A 14,570-nucleotide genomic window follows, 5' to 3' on the forward strand; every position below is an offset into this window, starting at 1 on the left:
ATGGTTTATCCTTCCATTGTTTTATTTTATCATAAGCAAACATGTTTATGCATATAGGTATCAACATATTATGCACATTTCTATTCACTTTGCTTCCTTCATTTATATGCATTCTGAAAATAATTTTGTAAGTCTACTTATATTTATTGATATGATCATTATTTGATCCTCACTTTTGTCATGTTGTTTGTTTGTTTGTTTGACACAGGGTCTTTCTCTGTCACTCAGGCTGGAGTGCAGTGGCATGAACACGGCTCATGGAAGCCTCAACTTCCTAGGCTCAAGAGATCCTCCTGCTTCAGCCTCCTGTGTTGTTGAAACCACAGGTATCTGCTACCACAACAGCTAATTTTTTTGTAGAGACAGGGGCTCTCTATGTTTCCCAGGCTTTGAACTCATGGATTCAAGCAGTTCTAGCACCTCAGCCTCCCAAACTGTTGGAATTACAGATGTGAGCCACCACGCCTGGCCTGTCATGTTGTTTTATACATATACGTGTTGATATGTATGTGCATTTGTCTTGTATATACATACTTTTTGCTCTGTGATATGTTTCATTCTAGCCTCTTTTTATTTCTCTCTTAGTGTAACTTTTAGTATTTAGGAAGTTTGTAATTTTGTTCTAAGAGTTTATCACTTTGGGATTATATTTTTAGAATCATAGTGAATTCACAGCTTAATTTGCAAATGACTGATTTATTTACAATACAGAGTCCTCCCATCTACAGTAATCACACATCTGTTTATTCGTGTCTTCTTTCAAGTCTTTCAGCAAAGTTTTATATTTTCTTTAAGCTCCTGATATGGACATTACTTAAAACAAGGCATTTGACAGTTAGCCAAGGACCTGCTAATGTCTGAAGTATGTAGACTCTATTATGAATCTACTTTTAAATTCTTAAATAAAATACAATGCATGATTCACATATTACCTGCTCACCAAAAGGTCATCGTGCTCAGGAATGATTGGAGAACTCTCTAATGGTTGTCAGATTCCTATTCATTCCAGTAGACAAATACCTTTTGCAACCATAAATGCTCAATAGGAAGCTAAAAATACTGCTTTCATATTCACTTGGTGGGCATGTTTCATATTCTGACGGCTGCCTTTCTTTCTCAAAAATGACATACTAACAACACATGCTAAATGTATTGAGATGTGAATGGAATATATAACATTTGTACTGAATTCATTATGTCTCCAGATGCTTTCATTTAGAAGGAAAAGTACAAGTGTATTGCTATTCATTTTAGACATGTATTGGTATATTTATATTAAAAAGAGAAATTAAGATAAATTAAGTAATCAAATCTAAAAGAGTGCCATTTGGTTGGAACCTCTGAAGAGCTTCCATTTTACCCATCATCCCCATTTTGCAGACATCAATTTCAGTATGACAACATAGTAACTAAACAAGAATGAATATTCTTTTTGTATTTTCCACTATAAGAAATTTCACAGGATAATCACTTTAGAAATAAATGAAGACAAAATCTTATTTCAATTATACTTACAATGTCCCGACATTTGTGTGTATTTAGACTTACTTTAATAAAGCACATAATAAGATTTTTTACAAGAATGTAACCAACTCTGCATGCTCCTGTATCCTTCTTGCATAGATTTTTAAAAATTAAATATAGAGAATCGGAACCTATATGTATCTAACAATTAATCTTATATATGTAATCATTTTTTTCATGGGCTCAGATTTTATCAACAAAATACAAATTACATGTTTGATCAATAGTATGTGCATATTCACAAATGCCTGGTCCTCAAGAGAGTGTAAGGATATAAGATGATAATATAAAGATGATTTGCCCATCCTACAAAGATAAAATACTTAAAATGCTTTCAAAATTATGAAAGTTTACTTTAATCTTCAGTCGTACTACATTTTCTATAATTTCTGGTTCATTGTTGTTTAATAGAAACACAATATGAGGCACAAAAGTAATTTTAATTTTTTAATATTCATTTTCAAAAGTTTAAAAGAAATATAAAAAATATTCCAATAACATACTTTTATTAATCCAATATATTAAAAATATTTTAACATTTAATAAATATTCAAAAATTATCACTGAGACTTTTTGTATCATATTTGTCATGCTTGCTCACTGAAATCTGGTGTGTATTTTACACATTCAACATATGTCAATTCAGACTAGCCCGTTTCTCTTACCAGTAGCCACATGTGGCTAGTGGGTACTATACTGGATAACTCTAGATGAGGCAGATCGTTATGCATTACACAGACTATGAATAAGTTCGGCAAATTATAAGATACAGAAGGTGCCAATATTTTCTCAAAAATAAACTGCACACAGTACGTCACCTTGTAGTAAGGTATACAGTTTTACTGAATATAAGTCAGCTTAGAAATCAGCAAAGTATATTCAAGCACAAACCACCAAAACAAAAATTGCCTGACATTTGGTGCCACCCTTAGAATCATACCTTCAGCCATAATTTAATTTGTCCACAAAGGCATAGAAGTTATGGAAAGAAAAGTTATATTTGAAAATAATTCAAATTGTTCAAATATTAAAAGTTGTTTTTTAAAAGCCTGTTTCAAAAGTAAGCAGGGTTTGGCAAATGTTTTTTTGGAAAGAGCCATATATTAAATATTTTAGGGTTTTTTTTGGCCATACAATCTCCATCACAACCACTCAACTCTGCAGTCGGAGTGGGAAATAAGCCATTGACAATATGTAAACAAATACATGTACCTGTGTTCATATGAAACTTTATCTACAAAAAATAGATAATGGGGCCATAGTTTATCACCTCTGGTTTAGACTACCTTCCTTGCAATTAAAAGAGCTCAAACTTGTTGCATATTTATTGGAATCAGCAGGAAAAAATAATCTTAGTCCAGATGTTCAGAAGATGTTATCAGGAACCTATTTTCTCTCTACTTCTTGGCCATTTGTCTCTCCAGGTTGAATGCTGTTATGACACATGATCTCAGAAGGTGAGAGAAAAACTCTCTGTCCTCTGGCAACTATATCAGTTCTTGAAAGGAAATTGAGGCCTTGCTTAAGCCATTTTCCTATCCTTGGATCAATCAACATTCCAGGCCACTCACTGCTCAGCCCGGCTCACAGGCCCACCTCTATAAAAGAAGGAGGGGCATTTGATTGCTGGACTAGCTAGATGAGAGAGAAGCAATGAACAAAAGGCAAAAAACATCCACATAATTTATGAGAAAAAAGGAAAGTATAGGGCGGGGATAAATTACAGTGTTCACTATGATGGTTTTGTGTATCTTCAACCTTAGATTGAAGGTAATTGCTAAAGACAATATTGCTCAAAAGCCTAATATTTTGCAATGAAAGTCTTTAATAAATATACATATTATATTAATGATATATTAATGACAGATTGGAAGCACTCACCAATATCATCGTATCTCAGGACATTCTCATTACTGACCCTTAACTCCAGTAGAAACAAAGGAATACTAAGAGGAACCAAGACTTTTTCATCTAAAAGCATCAGACACTCAAGTGAGATACAGGACAAACCCAGATTTTAGGTATAATAGCCTCCTGATAAGCAAAAGACTAATGCACAGAGTATAGCAACAGATACCCAGTGGTACATACTGGAGGAAAATCACCAGAGTGGAAATTTCTAACAGGTTGGTCAAGAAATAAGTCATATGATCTAGATCAAGGGAATGTATCCTGAATCGGGTCACTGGCAATTGCAAGAATGGAATTCTAGCCTTACAGCATTTGGGTTGCTATTGAGATTCTAAAACATGGTTTCAGATACCAGAGACAGAAAGAAGAATGAATATTGGGTTTCAGAATAAAAAGAACAATGGTGTCAAGTGCTGCTGAAGGTAATGCTAGCAAATAATACCTGGCTATCATTCTGGAGTTCCTTTTTTCTCTTCCATCCAAGGTCAAGATTTTCCTAAAGCATAAGACAAGGCTGTGCCTAAAATGAATGACTGATTCTTCAATGAGGGAAGAAAACACAGAAGCTAAAAACAAGGTAGAGTCTTAAGACTAGGGGATATTTTTAAAGATTGTAAGTAAAGTTTCTACTCTTGGAAATAGTTGCCTTTTAATTTTTAATGATAATTTAAGTTCTACAGGCAATAAATAGAAATTTGATAGTGTTTTGAAGCTTACCTGTAAAAGTAATATTTAATTGTTTTCCATGACATATTTCTAGGTTTTATCCTGATACATAATAGAAATGGAAATATTTTCTATGGTCCAAGGCTGAGAAAATAAAGCTTCAATATCATAGAAAATAGTTTCCGTTTCAACCATGTACTAACTAGGGCATCACCTGAATTGCTGTAATAAAGGGACCCCAAAATATAGTGGCTTAAATATGACAGGATGTGGTTTTTCTCTGAAGTAATCCAGAGTAGGGTGGTCTGGCCACCAAGTTTCTGCAAGTTTCCAGGCTGTCAGGAGAGCTCAGCCAACGTCAACATTCATTTACATCACTAAGTCCAAGGAAACTGTCAATTGTCACCTGTTTTCAGTCTGTGAGAAGCAGAAAAGATGAAAGAAATTAAGAACAAGCAGTTTCTCAATAAGGAAGTCGCAAGGAAGAAGCATCACACATCTTGTCCAGTTATATCTCATGATGAGAACTTTGTCATAGGACCTTCCCTAGCTGGGTAGCTACAGAGAGGTTGAAGTGGGTTGGGGTTCTATTAAATAAGAAGAAAGACTGGATGTTGGAGCTTGATTAGCAATATATGCTACCAATTATTCATGCCTTTAGCATGCATTTAATAAGTAGTTAATGGGGTCGATTACCACTCAAAACATTTAAAAATGATTTTAAAGAAATAGAATATAGCCCTTGCTCTTGAGAAACACGTGGTATAGTGAAGATGTCCATGGAAACAATTTTAGCAAAGTAACTGTATTTTTTTGGAGTATGTATATGAGGTTCTCTGAGAACGGAGGATAAAGCACTATTGTTCACATGGGAAACCCAAGAAAAGATTCCTTGTGGAAGTAGTGTAGTTGAACTGAATCTTTCAAAATGATTAAAAGTTTACTAGGTAAAGTAAGAAAGGGTGCTTTGCTCAGCAAAGGCTAAACAGAACACTGGCTTTGGGGAGCGGGATAGATCTATTTCAGTGTGTGTGTGCGTGTGTGTGTGTGTGTGCACGTGCGTGCGTGTGCACACTCATGTACATGTGTGTACATGGATATGTGTTTGTGTTAAAGCAGAGAAGTCAAGTGGGGGGAATGATAAATGAGAGAATATGAGTCAAAAGGTATTCAAGGACAAGATTATGAGTAGCCTTGTGAGGAATTTGGAGTGGATTATGAAGCCATTGCAGGATTTTTAAGCAACAGAGTGATGTAGTTCATTCACATTTCAGAAATTTCATTTTGGTTGAAGTTGTCTCTTACAATGGCTGCGAGGGAAGAAATATTCTTCATTTTGATGTAATTCAACAAATATTTATTGAACACTGTCTTTGTGCCAGCCCTATTTCCTCCTTGTTACCCTAGAAAAAGCCCATTTTCAGTGAAATCAAAAGACAGAGGAATTAAATTTGTTGTCTGAAGACATTTGTCTGAAGATAAATTCTCTCTTGGGACACCCTAGTCTTTAGAGGACAGAAAGGGTGGGAGAGAGTGGATCCTGAGTAAAATATAATCTTTCACTTATACTGGTCTCCAGTTTCAACCCCATTGAGTTATCATAGCAGACTCATCAGGTTCTCATGTAAACAAACAAATAAAAACAAAACAAAATCTTCCAGCAGGTATACCCCTCTAGGTTTCAGACATGACCTGAATTCCAAGGGTAAGCAAACTTGAGAGGGAATCAATAAAAGCATCATATCTTTTCAGGAAGTTGGTCTATCACCCACGAGAGTAGTTCCGAATTTCATGATGGATATCATTTTATTTATTGTGGCTACAGAAGAAATGATAGTATCAGATGCCAGGAAATTACTACTATCAGTTACTTAAGAAGAGAACCAGCTCCACGGTTTTGCATAATCTGTCACCACTCTTTATGGGTGAAAAGAACTTGAATTGGAAATTTTGTCACTGTATAATTAGATCTGGCTAGATATATTCCAAACTATTTATTTCCATCTTTTGTGTAAAATCTTTATTCTACTTTCTAATGACTTCAGTCAACTCATTAAAAACTATTACAGTATGGAAGATATTAACATACAAAAAAATGAAATAAACAAATTCTGGAAATATGCTTCAGAATATTTATTTTCACCACCAGATGGCATTATTTAGTTTTTTTAAGGTTAAAGAAAAACTAGCATAATACCGTCAGCAATAGTTTAATATGAATGAACTATCTTGTCTCAAACAAACGAACAAAAATCATCAAAGAAATGAATTAATGTGTGTCCTCTGTTCCAGCGCCATCCATCTGTACATAATGTTGCTTCCTTTGAAATCAGTTGAAGATTAAATATGTATAAGGTACACACTAGGTGGTACTGAGATAGGAAAATAGGGCCACATGTGCCCATGTTTGGAAACAGATGGTTTGAAAGTGAATAAAGGTAATTAATAACAATGATTTCTTGCCTGCATGAAGCAGCTGTCCTCCTCAGAACTCAAGAGCGTCTTTCATCACTCATTTATCCTCCCAACACCTAGTCATAACATCAAAAATGGAATGGACGCATCTATTTGTTTTGTTTGGTTTTTGGAGTTTTTTTTTTTTTTTTTTTTTTTAACCTCCATACAGTAATAACCCTTTCTTACACAACAGACCTACATTGTTAGATGGTTACAATCGCAACATATGTAAATACCTTGCAGGTTGTTCTAAATAATGGAACTAAAACTTTCATACCACAAATACATAAAATTGCTTGAGCTTGTGGGGAAGGAAGGTAGAATAACTCGGAAATATTGGTTATAGAAATTCAGACCCAAGAGTACTATTCTATGTGACAGATAGCTTTTTTAAATGTGGATTGAGATTGAGATGTGTTATTCATATAAGATTTGAACTAGAATACAAGATATCTGATTACTAAATTAGATAATATTTTTGTTTGATTTTTCCCCACTGAACTATACTACTTCCTTTCCAGAATCCCAAGTCTTGTGAATATTAAGGGACCTACAACCTTCTTTTCTAAGAAACATTAGAACTTGAAATCATAATTGCTTACACGTTAATCTAAGGAGAATTTTAATTTTTTAAACATCTATTTACTGATAAGTTGTTATCTGATAAGAGTATACCAGCTCGGGAAGCAATAATTTTTTTAAAGGTAAATTTAAATTGTCAGTACTTCAGAAGAAATTAACTTAAAACTTGTGTCCCATTATGTGCTAAAACAGTGTCTCAAAAAGTAGAAGCTACAAGTGTTAGGATCCTAACAGAAAAGAGTGGAGTAGGTCCCAAACTCCTTTTTAAAAAATGCTAGCTAGATCGTTTGATCTATAACCTTTTCTATTATCCAGTGGGCTGCTTCCAACTTTTCACTCCAGCCCCATTTTCTCCTTCTCCCAAACCTGCAAATGTCCCCAGCTGATGAGAACAGCCATCAATTACTGTGTGTTTTTTTCTCCTTTATTGAATAGAGATCATAGGATGCCTCAAAGGGAATAAAAACCTTCAGAATCAATGTCCAAGAGATACAGCCCTCTTCCCTTAGGCAAAGCCCTTGAAGTTATTACTAGTTCTGACAAACATTTAATCCATTATTTTGAAATGGTATTGTGATTTCTTTTTCTGATTCTGTAGATCCCTGCAAGAGAAGCAGTATTTTTCCATAAATCACAGTATCTATTACTTCCCTTTAACTCTCTTCCCTTTAATAGTTGCCAATTCTGAATACACCTCTACAGCTTGTATGACATTATTGGGATGTGAATGACCTGCATCAAAGAAACCTGAAGAGACATTGGGATTTCTGGGTCATGAAATCAGCTCCAGTTTAACAAGTAATGTCAAAGAAACCCAAATCATCTCAAGGTCTGCATGAGATTTGGGCTAGTTCTTTGGCTAATTGCTGGTCTAATGAATCTTTGGAATGACCCAGCAGTCCAGAACACTTTTGTAAGCTCTTACTAGTTCTGAGAGTGTCACGTTTGAATCCACAGTCATTATTTACTTTATATCTCTTGAATAGTTATAGGCCCTACTTCCCCCATACAATCCCAAATCTTTACCCCAGCCAACACATGAAATTATTCATCATTCAAAACCCTTTTACTAATGTTATACTACGTTGCAGACACTGTAGCCTATATATAAAACATAATAAAAAGAATAAAACAGATTCTCAAGCACTTAGATTCTAATGACTTTTGGGGAAATATCAGAGAGAATTGTCAGGCAAGAAAAATGTCAAGTAACCTGGATATGAGAACAAGAGTTCTATAGAGCTCCAATCTATTCCTTTTTGAAGCTGTTTAATTTTCTACTTCAAATTCAGAGCCAATAGATGCTAAAGGAAACAGTGTGTTGTCAGATGAGTTCAAATTCCATGATTTATACTTACTCTTGGGTGACTTGGGTAAGCTGCTTTAATTCTCTCAGCTTTCCTTTTCTCATCAAGTGCATGAAGACAAACGATGACTACCTCGCCAGATGGCTAGGAGGATTAAATGAGATGGTATCTGGAAAACACTTAACAGTATGCTTGGCCTTCTACCAAATGTCCACTAAGGACATTTTAGGGTTAGCATTTATTGATCAGCATTTTTTGAAACCAGGATCTTTGTCAGGTAACTGTTCATCTGCTAGCTCACTATTTCTACACATCAGCTTGGAGGTAAACCTTATTATTCTCATACCAAAAGGAGATTCAGAAAGGAGGCTTGCATAATGTTACACAGCTAGCAAGTTGTGGGGCTAGACTCAAAATCGTGCCTTTTCATTTCAAGCTCAGGGTTTTTCCTTTATACATTTTCAAGGAATACAACATTGTCTTAGAAAAGACATTCCCCAGAGGACTTTCACGGGTGCTCAGAGTTATTTAGTCCAGTTCTGCAACCCCACAGGTCAAGGCTGTGCTGCTGAAGCATGCCCTTGTCAGGTTTATGTAGGGAAGATAGAATAAAGCCTCTTCCCTCGAGGTGAAGCAGAGAGCATTTATGCTTTTCCCCACAGAGCATATGTTGCCAAAGTCTGCAGAATAAGAAAGAAAGAATTGAGTTGATTGTTCTTTGTGCAGTAATGAGATGGGTGGATTCCCAAAGTTATTAGTACCCCAAATGTGATGGAGTGATCGGCATAGCCAGATACATAGAAGTGTTTCTCTATGCCTGCTCTTTAGAACAAACCATCAAAGGAGACAAAAGCTTCAGCACGAAAGGCATGAGAGCAAGCAACAAATGCCAGAAGCCTATCAAAGGACTTGGAAACCTTGAAGATCAACTCTTAGCTCTGAACTAAGCTGTTCTCTGATCTAAAGCTGTTCTCTGAAATAAGGCCAGCATTCTACCTGAATTTGCCTTTAGAGATGAATCACATGATGAAAGGCAGATGTGTCCATGTATCATTAATGAACTCAGAATCTGGTACTTGTATTAGTAAATGTCTTGATTCAAAACAGTATTGGAAGCAGAATGTCTAATAGGTGAATTATCAGTTGGATTTATTTTAGCACTGTAAATTCACTATCCATCATTCATGTGCCAAGAGCTACCTGGTAACAGTTTTCATTCATCCACTTTAGTGGGTTGGAGAATACTAATTGCTCTATTTTGTTTTCACTTTTACTCAGCATCCTTTTTCCCAACTCTTATCTATCATTGATAAGATTTTTAATTTACTAGACAGAAAATTTGATTCTGAATTCAGTGTAATACTTTGCACATACATTAGCAATATATAATATTCTTTGGAACTCAACAAATATTTAAATTTTAAAAATATTTTTACATGCCTAGTTTAAAATCAATGTCCTTAAATATTAGCAATTAAATAGTGAGATATTGTGCTGCTCTTCCAAATTTTAACTTTACTTTCAATTTTTTAAATAGAATTTGCGGCATTGCTGATTGGTGTGTGTGTTTGCGTGTATATGTATATAGCAGAGTTCATAAAGCATTAGATCCCCCAACATTTCTCGAAAAGAAAATTACGTCTTGAGTATATATTTGTTTACTCCCAACTCATTGTTTCTACAATGGTGTTCTCAACTACTCTTGACCCAGATTTTTTACCTCAGTTGCCTCCCTTGAATACTCCCACATCACGCCTTACATATTTCACTTCAACCCTTTTTTAAACTCAAAACTTGAACTGTCACAATTTTCCATTCCCAGTGCCATTTGGGAGTCATGGAGGAACGCCTTCTCTTGGCTTCTCATTTCTAAAGGTTCCAATGCCTTCCAAAGGTGCCACTTTGGCATACCTCCGTCATAAACATCTGTCAATTACCTTCATAATGACAATGCTACCTTCATCTGTAACTTCCAGAAACTTCTCCCACCTTTCTAGATAACGTGGTACTGAACACACATTTTTCTTCCCAACCTCCTTCATTTGTCATCATTCTAAGTAACAAAAAATGTATTTATGAATTATGAGCCACCTCAATATCATGCTATTCATGCCCCTCCTTTCATCAATGACACGCATCTACCTCTATCTCTGGACATTTACATTGCAGAGGGATCACATTATCTAAAAGCACTACACTACAACCAAGATATCAAGTTCACTGCACTTTTTCTTGACCACAGCCTCTTTCTCCTCACAACTGATAGAACTCCTCCCTCTCATGCTTTGCAGTCACTCAAACCTCTACACTTTACTCCACTCTTGATGCCCTTTTGGCTTTACTTGGTCCTTTCGTCTACTGAATTTGTGGGTTAACTTTTGTAGAGATTCTCTCTCTCTTACTTAAACTATCCAACAATATGCTAAGATCCACAAAGAGCAGAAAAATGTGATATGTAATTCTTATTCATAAGCAGTTTACAGCTTAAGAGAGGAGTTAAGAAATTCATGTGTGGATGTTTCTACTTATTTGTTTTTCAAAGTAATGACAGTAACTTTTGCCTTAATTTCCCTCAGCGTTAACACAGTCTTCTTTCCAGTCATCTGGCTTCTTAACTATAAACTCCATCTTCACATTTGAAAATACTTATGCCTGAAGTATAGAGAACTAAAGAAAAATGACTTCAGTTTGCTCTCTTTTCTTATAGAGATTTTGTAAAATGTTCTTGCATCCATCTGGAAAGTACTTCTCCTTAATTATTTTGAATACTGTCTTTAAATTTTGTGGCAATTAAAATTAAGAACTGGTTAGCCACTTTTGATGGTTAATTTTATGTGCAAACTAGTTTAGGTAGTCGTGCCCAAATTTTTGGTCAAACACCAGTCTACACATGGACATGAAAATATATTTTAGATATGATTAACATTTAAATTGGTGGACTTGGAGTAAAGTCGATCACTCTCCATAATGTGGGTTGGTCTCATCTAATCAGTTAAAGGCCATAAGAGAAAACACTGAGGTCTATCAAGGAAGGAGGAATTCTACCAGCAGACTGCCTTCAGACTGGAGCCACAACATCAACTCTTCCCTGGATTTCCAGCCTGCCATCCCACCATGCAGATTTTAGAATTGCCAACCCCCATGATCATATGAGCCAGTTACTCAAAATAAAGCTCTTGAAATACTACGTGTGTGTATATAAATATATCAAGATTATATACACATATCAAGATAATATATAGATATATAAAGATAATATATAGAGATATATATCTCAAGATGTTATAAATATATAATATCAAGATAATATGTAGACACATATACCTTATTGGTTCTGGAGAAACTTAACTAATACACCATGTATTGTGTGAGCAGCTTATGATAAAATAATGTTCTTTGATACAGAAATCTTTCTTGTAATGAAATCATCAAGAAATTCTGCTGCTTGTTTCACAAACCAAACAGCATAATTCTCATTATTAAAATTCTGTTAAAAACAGAAAAATCTAATTGTGGCATTAATAATCAAATATTTGGCAAAATTCAATGTGTTGGTTTCATTTAAATAAACTGAATTAACTGTCAATTCTCCTTGGGTAATGGGATTATCAAGATAATTACAGAATTTCAAATATGGCAGAAAGTGACTTACAAATAGCACACAAAAATTCACATCAATCTCTCACATATACATTAATTCACCAGTGAATTATAAATATCTATTTTTTTCAACAAATATTGTAGTTTCTGTTTTGAGTTTATGAGGCAAAAAGCACCAGAGCACCATTAGCACATAAAGTAGAGAAGATATTTTTCACTGCTTACTTAGTGCCAGTCACCTTCAGAATAAGGAAGACAAGGATTTGCTAGACTAAGGGAAAACATGGCTCTAACCCAATATGATTCATTTCTCAGGGTTGGAAGGACAAAGAAGACGTTGTGTCTTGGATGTCTTTTTGTTGTTGTTATTGTTATAGCACAATAGAAAACTAATCACAGCTAATACTAAAAAAAATCATGTTAGTAAAATGAACTGTAATTGGAAACAGAACAGATCTCATAGAAGATAGAAGGGCAAGAAATCAAGCCAGAATAGGAGGAGACCTGGGAGGAACTTAATGAGTTCAGGTCTGTAGTGCCTGATTATTTTCATAATGAGGTGTTTATGAAATTAACAGAGACCTTTTGGGTCAACTAGCTGTTGTGTTTGAGAACATGAACAAGATTGGACAGGTTTAAGAAGATTCAAAAGAACCTTCAGCTTCTGCTTCAAAAAGGAAAATGCAGTAATAACCTAGAAAATTATAAAGTCAAAAACTTAGCTGGAAAGAAGAGGGAGAGGAAATCAAGGCAAAAATGATTGGCAAGACCCTTATAAAAATCAGGGCAATGGGTGATTATCTGCTTGTTTTCTTAAATAATAAACTTAAAATAATGATTTAATTAATGACAAGGTATTGGTCCTGGCATACTTGAGCAGAGTTACAGATTTTAGTCTCTTAAAAATTTACTTAAGATTCTGCATGATATTCTCCATCAATATTACAGGAAAATAAGTTTCTGCAGGACAGCTATAGTATCTGCTAATTTATCAAACATAATTGGAAAACGAGGTCTATTCTCCTTCTTTTCCTCAGTGAAATTTTTAGAGGAGTTAGGAAAAGAGGTATTGAAATGTCTATAGAGAGATATTATGACACAATTACGTGTGCAGAATTGCTATTCAAACACCTTAAGTTTAAATCCTCAATCTGTTTCTTACAAGGAATGCGATCATGGGCAATTTGCAAAATCTCCCCAAGATTCACCTTCCTTATCTGCAAAATGGGAATAATAATAGTATCAACTAATGAAAAATTAATGGGATTATACAAGTAGAAGATTTGACAGAGTGACTGCTCAATTAATGATAGCACTAGGTAATTTAATATTAATCCACCTATTTCCCACTAAACTGTGAGTCCCTCAAGAGCAAAGATTACACATTGCTCTTCCATATGCCCACTGCATATAATAAGATGTCTAACAAACTACCGGCCTGGTATAAATTCAAGATTTCATATATAGTGCTCACATTTCATACTTAATAACTTGTATGAGGCAGATACTCCAAGTTAATAATAACAGGACACAAGAACAGTGTGTACTGGACATGAGACAGTCTGGGAAGGCAGGAAGGGAAAGTATGTGCCACAGGAGGCAGGAAGGGAAGGGATATGCCTGACTGGAGGGAAGAGCCGATCAGTTCTTCATTGATCAAGACAAGTAAGCGTCATACATCAAGGCAGGTAGGTTAATAAAATGACAACAGAAACATGAATGCAGGCATGAGTTTCATTCTCGACCCAAGCACCTTCTACCCCAGCCCATTTTATAATTCCTATTGAAATCATAGATATTTTTAAGATGAAACTGCTACCTACTGATAGACCGAAACACTATGGTTGTATGTGGATTTTATGACTAAGAAAGATATATACTAGCTGGGGCCACATGTGTGATTTTATACTTAGAAGAACTGAAAGGAAAATCAGATAACCATCTAACAATTTCTTCAACAAATTCTGTGGAATGCTTATTATGTACTAGGTACTAAGGACACAAGTATACATGAAACTGCCTGCTTTCTATCTGTTTATTGGAAATATCTGCTAACAGGCAGATATGTAAACAAAAAAGTACAGCAATGTTAGAGAAGAGCCATTGAAACACATGCAAAACTCTGTCAGTGCCCTGGGAATGAAAGTCTTAAAATGAACTTCACAGAGGAAGTGCTGTCTGAGGGGGTCTGTGTCCAGGGCGTGTAGACTATTCATGACTAAAGGAACAGTATCAGCTACCGATCTGAGGCTACACAACACCAAGACTTAACACTGACTTGCGGCACCTCCATGCTGTGACCTGGCATTTACAATCATTACAGCTTTTATGATAGCTATCTTACTCATGTTCACAGTTTTTTCACTTTCAGGTTTCAACTGTTAGGTAGTCGAGGTGGCTAGGAGTCTTCCCTTATTGTGTTCTATGGGTTAATAAATGGTTGGAGTGTCTGAGGGAGCAGCTATCAGTTAAGTCATTAATGACTATATTAGTCCATTTTCACACTGCTGATAAAGACATACC

At 35.2% G+C, this 14,570-nt stretch overlaps 1 long non-coding RNA gene across 1 annotated transcript in view; it reads left to right on the forward strand.

The window, feature by feature from the left end:
- Nucleotides 1-3,814: 3,814 nt before the first annotated feature.
- The window catches only part of LOC112626732, a 36,672-nt gene continuing 25,916 nt past the window's right edge, over nt 3,815-14,570 (forward strand). Inside the window, exon 1 of the long non-coding RNA XR_003119953.1 lies at nt 3,815-4,012. This is a non-coding gene — a long non-coding RNA (uncharacterized LOC112626732). The remainder of the gene's footprint in view (nt 4,013-14,570) is intronic.

This window comes from Theropithecus gelada, chromosome 6 (genome assembly GCF_003255815.1).
Source record: "Theropithecus gelada isolate Dixy chromosome 6, Tgel_1.0, whole genome shotgun sequence".
NCBI classification, from domain to species: domain Eukaryota; kingdom Metazoa; phylum Chordata; class Mammalia; order Primates; family Cercopithecidae; genus Theropithecus; species Theropithecus gelada.